This window comes from Natator depressus, chromosome 14 (genome assembly GCF_965152275.1).
Source record: "Natator depressus isolate rNatDep1 chromosome 14, rNatDep2.hap1, whole genome shotgun sequence".
Taxonomy (NCBI): domain Eukaryota; kingdom Metazoa; phylum Chordata; order Testudines; family Cheloniidae; genus Natator; species Natator depressus.
In genome coordinates, this window is record NC_134247.1 from 12,424,320 (window position 1) to 12,440,015 (window position 15,696).

The 15,696-nt window shown below is 42.7% G+C and overlaps 1 protein-coding gene across 2 annotated transcripts in view; it reads right to left on the bottom strand.

Moving 5' to 3' along the window:
• Positions 1-15,696, bottom strand: part of LOC141998222 (myb/SANT-like DNA-binding domain-containing protein 7) — a 121,250-nt gene that overhangs the window by 53,750 nt on the left and 51,804 nt on the right. For both annotated transcript variants that reach the window (XR_012641809.1, XM_074970906.1), the window contains exon 2: positions 1,928-2,012. The gene's annotated coding sequence lies outside the window, so the exon portion shown is untranslated. The remainder of the gene's footprint in view (positions 1-1,927; positions 2,013-15,696) is intronic.

The following is a 15,696-nucleotide window of genomic DNA, read 5'->3' on the forward strand; positions in this document are numbered from 1 at the left end:
TGCCTGGCTGGGCCTCCAGGATGGACCTGGCACCACATCTTCCTGAGGCAACACATTTGCGGGGGTGGGGGGGAGAACATGCAGGGTCACATGCCCCCCCCAATTTCTGCCAGAATGTGGCCTGCAGCATCCTTTCGATATTGGGAGGCAAGGGATGGGAGCTGCTTCCAGCTGCAGGGGAGGAGAAAAGGGGGAAGGGATGACCTGGCCTGCGTCTTAGCAGAGCTCATCTCTTCCCCTCCTCACCGCTCCCGTGTGGCTGGAAGCAACTTATCCCTTCCTGCCCTCACAGAGAGAAAAGGCAGCTAACACCTTCAGGCTGCTGCTGGCAACCAGTATAGCCCAGCCTCCTCCTGTCCCTGGGCTACGTCGCAGGCAGCAAGGGGTTAAGCCCTAAGGATGCATTGTGCACCAGGGCCCAAGGAACCTGACTGCAGGAACACTGACTTCAGTGAAACCGGCCAGAGAGGTGGGTCAGCAGAGAAGGGTGCCTAGGGGACGTGCTTCCTGGGGGAACGACCGAGATGGGAGGCAGGTGAAGAGGGTGCTAAGCTCCTGCCCTGGCGGCTGCTGTGGAGCCTGCTGGTTCGGGGTGCGAACAGACGGGACATCACTCCCCTCCCCCATCACTCCAGAGCTTAGCTTCCCCATGCCAGCGCTGTGCGGGGCTTTGGCACATGCAGGGCTCGGCTCTTCCTGGCCAGAGGATCTGGGCTTTCCCGGGGCACCAGCCCAACCAGAGGCAGTGAGGGAAGGAAAGAGCCTGCCAGCCAGGTGAGCCGAGCACTCCAACCAGGGGCTGGTTCTCCACACAGCGCTGGGAGCAGGGCGCACCCTGCTGGGGGAAATATGGAGGAACAGCAAGGCTATGGGGTGAAGGGACAAAGCAGGGAGAGGACAGCCAGAGAGGAAGCACATAAAGGGCCGATGAGTGGGCAGCACAGGTGACATGTAACTGGTCGCTACCTGGCGTCTGCCCGCACTGACCAGCCACCACAGCTTGCAGCACGCAGCCAGTGTCAGCTGGAAACAGGACAGGTGGCGGAGCCCTGCCCGGCTGAGAGCTGGCATGCAGTGGGGGCTGCACTGACAGACCAGCGGGAGAGCGGCCGGCCCCGTGAGCTGCATGTTCGCCCCACCACCAGTCTTGCACACCCAGCCCCATCGCTGGCCTCTGGACCCCCCAACTCACCACTAGTGGGCAGGTGGCTGGTGAGCAGAGATCCACCAGCAGCAGGACCCGCCAGTACTGATGGAGGGGAAGACAGAAAATACGGGACAATTAGCCCATTTTTAAGAAAAAGTCAGGACACCTGAGGGCTTAAATACACGACTGTCCCTTTAAAACCAGGATGTCTGTTCACTCTACTTTTGATTCTAATGAATAGGTTTGAAATGTTCTCAAGCCTTTAGTCTAAGTCGGCCTGTGGTTTTCACTGCAAATATTTACCCAGGATTCTACTTAAAACCATAAATCGACTCAGATTCACTCATGTGACAATGCCTTTGTTTTATGTCTCAGCCAAAAAAGTGACACCTCTCGGAAGACTGTTACTCACCACAACCCCCAACAGCATTGTTATTGAACATGAAAAGCATTAGTTCCATGCAGGTTTAGAAGGAACAATGCCATCTACTGGCCCGGACACTAATTCCTGCAGTACACATGTGTTTCTTTGTTGTCTCCCATCCAGGTACTGACCTGCGTGTGATCTTTGCATCCACTCTCTGATCTTTTAGTATAATTTATTGTGCCTGTATACAACATAAAAGCCTACAGCAGATGTACCATCCTTGTTAAGATAAACCATGGAGTTGCAAATAGCTAACAATGGAGTTGGAAGCGCAAACTACTCAAGGGTATTAAGACAGCAGTTACCTCCCACAGGGAGGTATTAAAACAACATTGATTCAATGGCCAACTTACCATGCATCACTTGATCCAGTGCAGACATCTGCTAATGTTCAAGCCAAATTCAAGCTACTGTGAATTCTCATTACAAAGTAAATACCTAGAACAAGAGAAAAACATGAAAAAAAAATTTACTTTGGGGTTGAGAAAGGTTCCTGCTAGTTTCCCCACATAGTGCATAGGAATTGGGTAGTAACCCTTTAAATAGTTTGTGAGCCCTCTAATGGCCCTCACTGTCTCGTATTTCCATTTGTAGATAGTCTTGGGCCAGGTTGGTCTTGGAGAAATGCTTGCCAGGAGCTAAGGAGGCAACTATATCTTCTATTCTGGGTAAAGGATACTGATCTGGATGTAATGCTGGGTTAATGGTAACCTTGGCAGTCACCACAGATACAAAAAGAAAAGGAGGACTTGTGGCACCTTAGAGACTAACCAATTTATTTGAGCATAAGCTTTCGTGAGCTACAGCTCACTTCATCGGATGCATCACGAAAGCTTATGCTCAAATAAATTGGTTAGTCTCTAAGGTGCCACAAGTCCTCCTTTTCTTTTTGCGAATACAGACTAACACGGCTGTTACTCTGAAACCACACATACAGACATCCCCACTCTTTTTCATTACTGGCACTACGGCAGCATTCCATTTGCTCCAGTTAATCTTGGATATAATTCCAGAGTCCTTTAAGTGCTGATCTTCTGCCTCCACCTTTGACTGTATCACAAAAGGTAGTGGACAAGCGTTGCAAAATTTTGGAATTGTTCTGCTTTGTCCACGTGATGCAGATATGCATGCACTGAATTTTGACCAGGTTTCAGAGATGAAACATACTGCTAGGAGGAGTAATTAAAAATGTAGGATGAGCAACAGATTTGGGATTCATATTCTATTTCTCTCTTTTTAATATAAAATCAGTCCATTAAATCCTTGTCTGTACTGTCATCTTTCACCTTAGAAGGAAGGCATTAATATTTAAAGAAATTTTAAGATTCATTTTAAGGTGTGTGAAGTACTCGAGATTTTCTGGTTATCAATCTGAGCCTAATCTAAAGTATCACATAAAAACAGTGCCATCTGCAGCAATAAATATGCACTCAGAATAACTTCATTGTCACGAACAAGAAAGATATGCCTCATTCTCAGATAGTATACTATAGCTGGCTCCTTTTTTCTGATACAAATACTGTTCATTTTATGTGCTGCCTTTGCGTGCTAGCATACTTCTCTTGTAAGTGCATTTCAGCTTTCCTATATTATTTTGCACAACTTTCCTCTAGGGTCCCATGCCCACTGCCCGATGGCGTCAAACTTCTAATTCTGTTTTCCCCTAGACGCTTTTACCATGCTATCTTGGGTCTTCCAGGATTTTCCCTTTTTTTCCACATGAAGCCTATTACATTGCCTTCTAGAACGGACCATTCTTTGGTTAAATAGCATATGCAGCCAGAGCCACTTGTCTCAACACTAATAGCCTCCTCAGTAGCACCAAGTCAATGTTATTTCAGTAAACACTGTGTTCCCACAATCAATTCCAATAGTTGTCATTTGTATCAATCTTCGGATATTTATTCTCTCTTCTCTCCCTCTTAGTTCCTCAGGTGCATACTAAGTGTGAGCCTAATTGTGCAGCATACAAACTTCTAGCACAGATCATTCTATTCTGATGAACTGTATGTGAGCAGGTGACCAGACACTTTTCATCTCTCAGACCATGATTCAGATTTAGATACATCTTCTATTAATTTTAATGGAAAAATATTCTAATTATGCTAGTCTGCTTTGAAGGTGGTCAACCCAGGGGTTTATTCTTCCATGAGAAATGCCTGTTTTCCTTAAAAGACATTTGCCCATGGAACAATCCTTCTTTCATGTGCTCCATGAGTTTTACTTACAGGCTCATGCATGTGAAAGAACCATCCTCACTTTTAGCCATCCATTTAACTCCTGTCTGCTCTCACATATTTGCACTCTATTATGTACAACATGAACAACTGTATTTGGATGATTGGAGGCTTTTGTGCTTTCAGCAGCCAGATCCAAAGTCATTATAACAACAAAGAACAAATCCAGCAAGAATGAGCTCATCATCTATATATTACAACCATTTGTCAGACCTATAAAGCTTACATTTGGGCAATCCTTGGCAAAGTTCTGTATTCACTTACAAAGAGCTACATGTTGACAAATTTGCCAAACAATATAACCACATTACAAAATGGTGAGAAATCTGGAAATCCGAGAGAAGAGTTAGTTGAAAGCTAAGATGTACACGCGTCTCCATAGGATGTTTAAGAATGGAAATGGCTAATTATCTTTGGTGGAAATTTGCGGTTATATCCAGTGATGAGCTGCCAAAACTGGTTCCTTCAGTCGCTCCAGGTCTTCAGCAGCACTGAAGGACGTGCCGCCGAAGTGCCACTGAAAACCCAGAGCGAGTGAAGGACCCGCTGCCAAAGTGCCACCGGGTGAGTAAAAATTAAAAAGGGATTCTCAGCCAGTGGAGCCTCCCCAGCCGGGAGCTCAGGCAGGCCGGACAGGACAGTCCTGCTAGCCGGATGTGGCCCGCGGGCTGGAGTTTGCCCACCCCTTTAACAACCAGTTCTAAACCAGCTTCAAAATTTAATAACCAGTTCGTGCAAACCGGCTCCAACTCACCACTGGTCTGGAAACTTTAAACCAACGATAGAAAGCAAAAAGCAACTTTTTAACAACATTCATGTTAAAAACCAGGCCACTGGCAACTCTAAGTGGCAATATCACAAGGACCTGGATCAACAACCAGGTGTCCTACAATATGTCGTCATTACTAGGGCAGTAAATGAGTTTTCAAAGCTACTGGATAGCAGAAGACAATAAGCTATGAAGAGTTTTATAAACATTTTCCAACACAAAAACATTATTCTCTGTAACAGTTGAGGTTATTCATGTACCACAGCTACCAGCCCAAATAGTAAAAAAACCCAATGAAATCCAATCAAGGAATATAAAACACAGAAAACAGCAACAGCTCAACAATTTATAGAAAGCATAGGATTCATCCAGCTCTATTTCAGCATGCATATCATCCAGCACAAACATATGCAACCACTTCAGATGTTAGTAACATTGCTTAATGCACTACTGAAAGGTGCTTTGATACTATGGTGAGGAAGGCAGTAGAAGGATCTACATAAAATAGAATAAAATCCCAGCATAAAGAGAAATAATCAGACCTAATTGTTAATTAAGAAATTGAAGTGGCTGCCTATAGGTCAGACCTTGCTGTGGTTAAGAAGTGTATCAATGTTTAAATTTCAAAAATCCGATTTTTTTTTTAGACAGGTCAAAAACATTTTTTGTTGCAAAGAAGCCATTTTAAAATAAGTATTCTCCTCAGGCCCTATGCTACCAGCACTCCCAGCTATCTTAGAGACACCACTGAGTTCCTCAGGAAACTACAATCCATCAGTGATCTTCCTGAAAACACCATCCTAGCCACTATGGATGTAGAAGCCCTCTACAGCAACATTCCACACAAAGATGGACTACAGGCCGTCAGGAACAGTATCCCCGATAATGTCACTGCAAACCTGGTGGCTGAACTTTGTGACTTTGTCCTCACCCATAACTATTTCACATTTGGGGACAATGTATACCTTCAAATCAGCAGCACTGCTATGGGTACCCACATGGCCCCACAGTATGCCAACATTTTTATGGCTGACTTAGAACCACGCTTCCTCAGCTCTCGTCCCCTAATGCCCCTACTCTACTTGTGCTACATTGATGACATCTTCATCATCTGGACCCATGGAAAAGAAGCCCTTGAGGACTTCCACCATGATCTCAACAATTTCCATCCCACCATCAACCTCAGCCTGGACCAGCCCACACAAGAGATCCACTTCCTGGACACTACGTTGCTAATAAGCAACAGTCACATCAACACCACTCTATACTGGAAACCTACTGACCGCTATGCTTACCTACATGCCTCCAGCTTTCATCCAGACCACGCCACACAATCCATTGTCTACAGCCAAGCTCTACGATACAACCGCATTTGCTCCAACCCCTCAGACACAGACAAACACCTACAAGATCTCTATCAAGCATTCTTACAACTACAGTCCCCACCTGCTGAAGTGAAGAAACAGACTGACAGAGCCAGAAGAGTACCCAGAAGTTACCTACTACAGGACAGGCCCAACAAAGAAAATAACTGAACGCCACTAGCCGTCACCCTCAGCCCCCAACTAAAACCTCTCCAGCGCATCATCAAGGATCTACAACCTATCCTGAAGGACAACCCATCACTCTCACAGATCTTGGGAGACAGGCCAGTCCTTGCTTACAGGCAGCCCCCCAACCTGAAGCAAATACTCAGCAGCAACCACACACCACACAACAGAACCACTAACCCAGGAACCGATCCTTGTAACAAAGCCTGTTGCCAACTGTGTCCACATATCTATTCAGGGGACACCATCATAGGGCCTAATCACATCAGTCACGCTATCAGAGGCTCGTTCACCTGCGCATCTACCAATGTGATATATGCCATCATGTGCCAGCAATGCCCCTCTGCCATGTACATTGGTCAAACTGGACAGTCTCTAAGTAAAAGAATAAGTGGACACAAATCAGACGTCAAGAATTATAACATTCAAAAAACAGTCGGAGAACACTTCAATGTCTTTGGTCACTCGATTACAGACCTAAAAGTGGCAATTCAACAAAAAAACTTCAAAAACAGACTCCAACGAGAGACTGCTGAATTGGAATTAATTTGCAAACTGGATACAATTAACTTAGGCTTGAATAAAGACTGAGAGTGGATGTGTGATTACACAAAGTAAAACTATTTCCCCCTGTTTATCTCCCCCCCACACACACACAAACACTGTTCCTCATATGTTCTTGTCAACTGCTGGAAATGGCCCATCTTGATCATCACTATAAAAGGTCCGCCCCCCCCCCCGCTCTCCTGCTGGTAATAGCTCACCTTACGTGATCACTCTGGTTACAGTGTGTATGGTAACACCCATTGTTTCATGTTCTCTGTGTATATAAATCTCCCCACTGTATTTTCCACTGCATGCATCTGATGAAGTGAGCTGTAGCTCACAAAAGCTTATGCTCAAATAAATTTGTTAGACTCTAAGGTGCCACAAGTACTCCTATTCTCCATATAGTGTACCTGACCTTAGATTTTGTGTGCCTAATTTCAGCCGGTAGCCAAGACCTCCAAGATGAGGATGGATAAGGAATACAGGATACTCCCTGGAGTGTCTTGCACTTTGAAGGCTACATTATGCTTGATACAGGTTTCCTCCACCTCTTTCTGACAGAGACCATGGAAATCAGAGCAGTTCTTAAGCCTTAGTTGCTGCTCTGTCTTTGCACCATGTTACTCTGTGCACTCCATAGGTCACCCCAGTGACCTCAGAAGATCCTTACCAGTATACCGAACACTGCAATTAGCATGAGGAATTGGGGAGGGTGAAAGAGATGGTACATAGTATGATGATGATTGTTGGAAGGGATAGAAACAATGACTATATGAGAGATAGCAAACAATTAGTTACTGTATTAATCACCTAGCTGCTATGGAAGAATGTTCTTTTACCATTGTGATAAATTAGATCCAGGACTTTCTAATGTCCCATGGGTTCAGAAACCTCCCATGGCAGCCCTGTGTGTAACAATTCTTTTATGACCTAATTATATATCTGCCATAGAAATATGACTTTATATTATAAAACTAAAATAATCGTAGAGTATTGCCCACAAAAGAAACAGACACCCCCGCCCCACCATCACCATTATCTGAACACAGTACAGGAAGAAAAAATAAAAGTCACATTTGATTTTAAATAAGTCACCTCCAAGTATGGGGTGTTCTTGCTTACAAAAGGCCCCTATTAATACCATTTTTAAAAAGCACAAAATTTGACCATCATATTTTCCTTAGATCACTGTCCAGATTCACATCTTGTAAAGTTGTCTTTTATATTTGTATTGCCATTCCAATGAAACAGTTTTTCTAATCCATGCTTCCTGGCCAGGCATATTTCCAGGGACCTTTGAAAGCTTAGAAGAAATAGCTGCAGAGCAGAAAAAGGCATATAATCACTCACATCTTTGAGAAATAATTGTTTTTGGGCAGGGAGATGCATTGAGAGAAGGAAGAGGAAAAGTTGTTCCCTTCACTGCCTGCTTCTGATGGGGGGTCCCTTCGAAACATGCTGCTTATTCTCTCCTCCTTGAAGGCTATTTCTGGCCCCAGAGAAAGTCTTGAAATGCCATTTTGGGTTTGGAATTTTTTTAGTGCTCTCTCTATGTGTGGCGGCCATCATTATTCTTTCTCTAATCACTACATTTAATTAACATTTTACAATCCACATTAAAAGTGCAGGAGTATTTAATTAGCTTGATGCTTATAAAAAAAAGACAGTTGAGGGGGAGGAAACAGTCAGGGGTACATTAATGGCCTTTTATAAAAACAGAAAGGATTTTTCTCACAACCTTATTGAAAAGCAGATCCTAAAATGTCCCATACAAATCAGGTGAATAGAGCACAGACTAAAATCAGGTTCATTTCTTTCCCCATTTGCCACAGCTGTTCCATGGTTGATATGAAGTGAGTCTCATTGGATACATAACTATATCACAAAACCTTTCCAGCGGACTCCTTTGCTGGCAGCCTCAAGCAGATATACTAAGCATGATGATACACTAACGGCCTAGGGAGAGTTAATTACTGTCTCACACCTAGTGGACTCTGTGGATCAGGACCTAGGCACATTGATGGAACACAGAGCACATGGGGAGGAGACGGTGGGACTTGTATACAGCACTTATTCAGTGGCAATGCATGTTCTATGCATAAATGGAGCTTTTCAAGCTGGTCCATTTTACCAGCACCAGATGCCTGATCTTGCACCACTGAAGAAAAAGTGAGTGTTGCCATTGGTTTCTATGAGAGGACTGGTCCCTAAATTAACCAACAGTAGGAGGAATGGGAGAAAATTCTCAATAGATTTTCCGAGTTTTGTTTATCTGCTGTAATATTATTTAATTAATATGATCCCTTACTAATAAACAAATTATTCTTAAAATGCACATGAGCAATCCCATTTCTTTTTCATAGTTGTTCCAAATGATGCATCTTGCTATCTTTATGAATTAAAAATAGTAACATTTTAAGAACATTGTACACTGATATCCGCTCTTGTTTACCTTCAGCAAAAGTTTGTTTTCCTCCCCTGCTCTTCTGAGCTTTCTTTAAATTCCTTTTTAATAAAACAAAACTTCCCTTGCTACCTCTCTCCTTATCTTTCATATGATAAGCAGCAGTTCATTGCATCTCTCCTCTCATTTCCTTTCCTGTGTGTTTAACCTCCTGAGTATATACACTCCTGTGCTTATTCTTCTCAGGTAACTTGTTCTTTCATCAGTTTCCAAAAATTCCCATTTGCTCTCCTGTCTGCTTTCCACAGTTCACTATTTCATATTCTTTAACTGAATTTTGGTCATTAAGCCTGATTTCCTTTATATTTTTATGACCTATATTTTACTTGCAAAGTTTCATTCTAAACTTACTTTTGAGGTCTAACAAACAGGGCAACTTCAAAAAGAAAACAGGAAGAACTCATGATTCAATGTTCAACAGGTGCTCAAGGTGCAAAATTCAAATCTGGAGTTTAAACATCACAAAGGCTCAGACAGAACAAATCACATTTGGCTAGGGTTCATTGCCCAAGAGCAGTAATCAATGAGCAAAGATCCTTTCAATGTTCATCTGCTCATAGCAAGTCTATGTGAGACTTACGTGTCCCACATTGCCATAGTAATTGAGCACCTTGCAAAAATTAATGAATTTATCCTCACAACTCTGCGAGATGAGGTGGTCAACTAGAGAAAAATTAAGTGACTTGCCCAAGGTCACATGGGAAGTCTGTCAGAGCAGGAAACTGTACTCATCTCTCTTGACTCCCAAATCCTCTGCTTTGAACAACATGACCATCCTCCTCCCCACGTTTAAGGCTTCAAAAACCAGGTGGGGTGGGGAGGGAGAAATCAAGTCTGAGATTTTCAAAAGTGATTCATGATTCTGAGAGCCCACCCTAATGTGTCTTATAGGGGCCTTATTTTCAGAGGGCAGGGGAATCCACATTCTATGAAAAATCAGATTTTTTTAAGGTGTCAGAAGTTGGGCTTGCAAAATCACAAGTCACTTTTGAAAATCTCAGCCAAGGTCTCTGTAAATATAAAATAAACCTGCCTACTGTACCCAAATATTACTCGTAACCCATAATCACTCCTTGAGAGATGATGCAGGCTGAGTGCTACTATTAGAAGCAAAGGCTTAGATTAAATTCTGGCAAGGCATTTAGTAGGAGGAAGCAACCCTCCTGCTCTAGCCTCAAGGTCACAGACATGGAACATACCCCACTGTTCATACAGGAGTAGAGAAGCTGACACTGAACAGCAAGAATAAACTTCACCAAAAGGGAAACATATTGGTATAACACCCTGCAGACATTGGCTCCGAAAGGCTTAAGTGAGGAGATGGATTTCCAACTAAGGCAAAATTGTTTTCTCGAGCAACAAGAAAATATCCTGAAGGCTTCTGTTTTCAGTCATCTGTGATATATATGGAGATATCTCACATCACTAGCATTAGGAAAGGTAGCAGGGTTTGGATCCTGTTATAAGGAGAAGAGGGGGAAACACTGGGCAGTTTGCCAAGTCCAGCATCTGCCAGTACTACTACTGTTGTTTTTTTAAAGGAAATAAAAAGTATTCCTTAAGTTATAGCCGTTGTCCTCTGAGACTCTTGCTACTGTTATGCATTTCTGTGAGAAGGATTGCCATGCTCCCAGTGTCAAGGCAAGTGCTGATGTTTCAATTAAAGCTTTTAAATCTTGTGTCTCCAGAAAAGTTCAATATTGCTGTCACTAATCTCTCTTCTCCAACATGCTCCCAGAGCTTGATAGGTCTGACCTTCAATCTTTCTTTGCTTCCCTCACTTTCTCTCCTTATGGTTCTGTATATATTCACTTTGGCAAAAGTTCACGTCCTCAATTTTCCCCTGAGATTTAATAGCCATAACTTTCTTCAGCATTACAACTCAGACCTCATCACTGCGATGTTTTATATTCCTGATGCTGAATCTGGAGGTTGAATAGCGTTCCCTGGTTTGTTCTGGGATAAGCATTGAACAACTTCTGTAACAAGGAAGGAGTCTGCTAAGGAAACACGTCAGTGCCACAAAACACTCAGAAAGTCAGCAGTATATATTAGGTGACTCTTAGCACTCTGGAATGGTGTCAGATGATCAGAACTGGAGACTGAAGCCCTCTAACTACAAATCAGATTCACAACAAGCAAGAGAAATACAAGTTTCCTGTGCTTACTGACAGGTTTCAGAGTAGCAGCCGTGTTAGTCTGTATCCGCAAAAAGAAAAGGAGGACTTGTGGCACCTTCGAGACTAACAAATTTATTTGAGCATAAGCTTTCCTGAGCTACAGCATGCATCCGATGAAGTGAGCTGTAGCTCACAAAAGCTTATGCTCAAATAAATTTGTTAGTCTCGAAGGTGCCACAAGTCCTCCTTTTCTTCCTGTGCTTACTGTCACTCAATAACATGCCTCACCCCGATCTTGTTGAATGTATGCAAGACCAGCTCACCATCCTGTCCAGTCAGTCTTTGGGTGTCTCTGAGGAAACTACTAAGAAAGATGTCCAGATATGATGGAGATGCAAGTCTATTGGAAACTAGACTGAAATCCTTCCACACATTTCACATATACCTGAATCCCATTCTGGGTTTCATTTAAGTGGCAATCACCACCAAGCAAAAAAAGGCACTAATGGTCTGGATTTGGAAGGATATGGTATTTGCTTTAATAAATGAACCACTTTGAGACAAGATTTATATTACACCAATATTATATTACACCAAATTTAAAAACAATTGAACAAAGTATTAACTTCTCCAATGGCATACAATAGAAAGAGAAGAGTCAGAGAGATCAACTAACAGAGACAGTCACTGAGATGTGAAGAGTCAAGGATATTGGTAGCACTAGTATGAAACAATGTAAAAAGGAACCTAGGGACAGCCAAAGCACCAACTAGAGTAAAGCAACAGTCAAACTAAAGGCATAGCCAGTTATATTGCTGAATTGCTCTTAAATACTAAATAGCTCTCACTTGCTTTTTATTTAATTGATGTTTGTGTCTTGAGCACAGCCACACCTGTTGTATTCTTCTAGTAACTTCTTTCCACAACATTATCTCTGTAAACAGTTAAACATGAGGAAGATACATCCTCAACACGTTTTTCTGGCAGATACATTGTGCTCAGCATTTCTGCTATAGTATGTTTATTTGTGATTCCTTGCATTAGCAAGTATGAAGTTCCCAAATCACTAATTGTCTGGTATTCGCCAGTCTAGCTGTTTGGTTTTGTTTTGTTTTGTTTTAATATATATTTTAGAGATGAGGGAGAACAATTTGGGTTCAATATGTCTCCAGCAGAACAGTAATGGTTTATAACGAGTATCTCTGGCCAGTCTACAGTCTTTACTCATTGGAGTAGTCCAGTTGTGTAAGGATAGCAGATTTGGGCACTTAATCTGTAGAAAGAAATCCTGTTTTGCAAATAAATATTTTAACTGTAGGAGAGGTAATGTAGATGTCATGTCTTACCAAATAAATTCTAATGGTGTTTATATTAGTGAAGATTAATTATTGAAGTATTAAGAACCTGAAGCAACATAGGTTATAAATAAGGTATGAGCACTGGGTATTTATTTTCACATTCTGAAGGAAGTGTCTCTGGTGGGTGAGGGACCTGAAGCATGCCATAACTTCTATGTATTTTTATTAGTACAATAAATCTATAACTAGATGATATACTAAAGGTATGCCTGAGATACTGCTGAATACACAGAGTGATACACAATAACAAAATTAGTACTGCAGCCAACATTTACTGGTCTCTAAAGGTTTCAGTAAATATGACTGAAGGGTAAAACATTTTAAAGAGATGCTGTAGCCAGAGTGACATGTTTAAGGCATTTTTGAAAGCCTTCTGTATTGCTGCTATTGACTACTTGAGAAAATAAACCACAATCTGGAAGGACTTGATTGTACAAGGTGCTAAACGACTGCACCTTTTAGGATCAAGCCTCAAAATTTAAAATTGTAAGTAGCAGGCTATGGTGTCCTAAAAGGCAAGCAACAGTTGTAAAGATCACTCATGACCAGTATACTGCCAGCTAAAAAACACCATATTTCCTAGTGAACTTCCCTTTCAAATCAGAATATTTTGGCAACTAACATTCCACCATGTGTTAAAGGAAGATGAGTGCTGAAGTGGCAGACCAAACCTGTCTGTTATGTTTGAAAACACCAGGAAGATTAAGTAAAGACTCCCATGACCTTTTGAGCTTTTAATCTCACTTTTAAATTCTTTATCTTTACCCCACGTGACACCAAACATACAAAAGCTATACATACCTATCTTCTTAAAAACTTAAATTTAAACTTATTACAGGAGATTATATTTCTTACGAAACTCCAGCTTCCATGCAAGTGTGAAATATAAACGTCTATTCTGATCCCAGACAAATATACTGTATTCTGATGTGACAAACTGGGAAATATCTGTATTATTTATGACTATGGTGCATGCCTCTGGGTATTTGTTATGACAGGTTACTTGCTATGAAGTTAGATCAAAAGGCTTTGTTAAAGGAACCAAACAGGAAAGGTAAAACAATGGCCTAGATAAAGAACATCCCACAAATACAATAACCAGGTATGGCTTTGTCTACACTGGAACTTTGTCATCAAAACTTGTGTCATTCAGGGGTGTTAAAAAAAACAACAACCCCAAACAACAAAAGTTTTACTGACGAAAAGCGTCTGTGCACAGTGCTTTGTCTGCGTAGTGTAGACAAAGCCTATATAATAACCATGAAGAGAGACTCCCTGACCCCAACTCTAGTGACATAGCTCTTATGCCAAAGCTGAGAAGTGCAAGATCAAAAAGAACACCGAAGCCTCGTCTACACCTAAAACTTAGGTTGACATAGCTATGTTTTAGGGTGTGAAAAATTCACACCCCTGAGACATGTAGTTAAGCCAACCTAAGCCCTGGTATAGACCTGCTAGGTGAATGGAAGAATTCTTCTGCCAGCCTAGCTATCGCCTCTTGGGAAGAGAATTTACTACAGCAATGGAAAAACCCCTTCCATCACACTAGGAAGTGTCTACGCAACAGTGGTGCCACTGTAGCACCTGTAGTGTAGACAAGACCCTGGGCCTAGGAAAGGGAGGGGACTTGATTGAGCTAAAAGAGATTGCTATGGGAGCATCAGCAAAAGCCGACAGGCTGGCAAAGAGACACACAGAGGCAGAAATATGCTGTGAGCAGGACAGTCTGTTTCTCCCAGCCAGAGACAGGAGTTAGCTGGGCTGAAGCAAAATTACTTCTTAATCTTTCCTTACCAGTTTTTGTAAAACAGATTTATGCCCTTTGTTTTATGTGCTTTCTCCTTTGGGGGGAATGAATAAACAATGCTTGTTTTGAACATGCTGGTTTTGAGTCAGAGCAGGACTGTGGCCCCGCCCTCCTGTTCAGCCTCTTTCCCCCAAGGCCCCGCCCGCCACTCTCATGGGGAGGACGGGGTGGAAATGAACGAGCAACGGGCGGGCATGGGGGAGCAGGCAGAGAGGAGCAAGCGGGGGATAAGGGGAGGGGCAGAAAGGAGTGAGCTGCAGGCAGGACGGAGCAGGGGGACAGGTCCCCGGTCTGGGCACCTGGCCCCTTTTGAATGTGGGCCCAGCGCCACGTTGCCATTGGCACATTGTAAACCCAGTACTGAATCTCAGTGGTCAACTCACTAGCTGCAGGTCCCCAGAGTGAAAGGGCTAGGCCAGCAGTGATTCTCAAACTTTTGTACTGGTGATCCCTTTCACGTAGCAAGCCTCTGAGTGCGACCCCCCCTTAAATATATTTAAAAGTGTTTTTAAATTAGACCACCATTATAAATGCTGGAGGCAAAGCGGGGTTTCGGGTGGAGGGTGACAGTTCATGACCCCCCCATATAACAACCTCACCACTCCAAGGGGTCCTGACCCCCAGTTTGAGAACCCCTGGACTAGGGCATGTTGTATTAACACAATTGGGAAAGAGGGGGCTGCAGCTCAGATATGCAAAGTGTGTTTGGACAGCCTGGTTCCATTCAGAGCTAGATGCAGGAAAAGCCTTTCACCTACAGGGTGTACTTGAAGAAGCGGTATAAGGCATGGTTCACTCTAACTGTGACAAATAGTTTCAAAAATGAAACAAAGATGATATATCTAAAGGGATATCTGACATCACCTGAAAGATGTATTCAAGCCTTCCTGAAAATGGTATTTGACTCTTTGGAGACTGCTGACATAAAAGCATCCTCTTAAGCATGTGTTGGCTGCCTTTTTTTTTTTTTTACTTTGGTTCCCCATCCACATAAAATGGGAGGGAAGTGTATGAATGTACATTTTGACTATATCGCTTTACATTGTGTAAGGGCATGCCTTTATTTCAGAGGAACAAGGGGGACCCCTTAGGATAATCAGGTGGTTATCTAGAGTACCACAAAGTATGAGGACCACTTATATTATACTGGGATTCCCAGGGTCACTCACTAATAGTTTAATCTCAAACACCAGAGTTTGCAATTATACAGCCCCTACTCCAAAAGGTGTCCCTGTGTCTTGCAGGTGCAGTGGATCGTAGGTATAGAT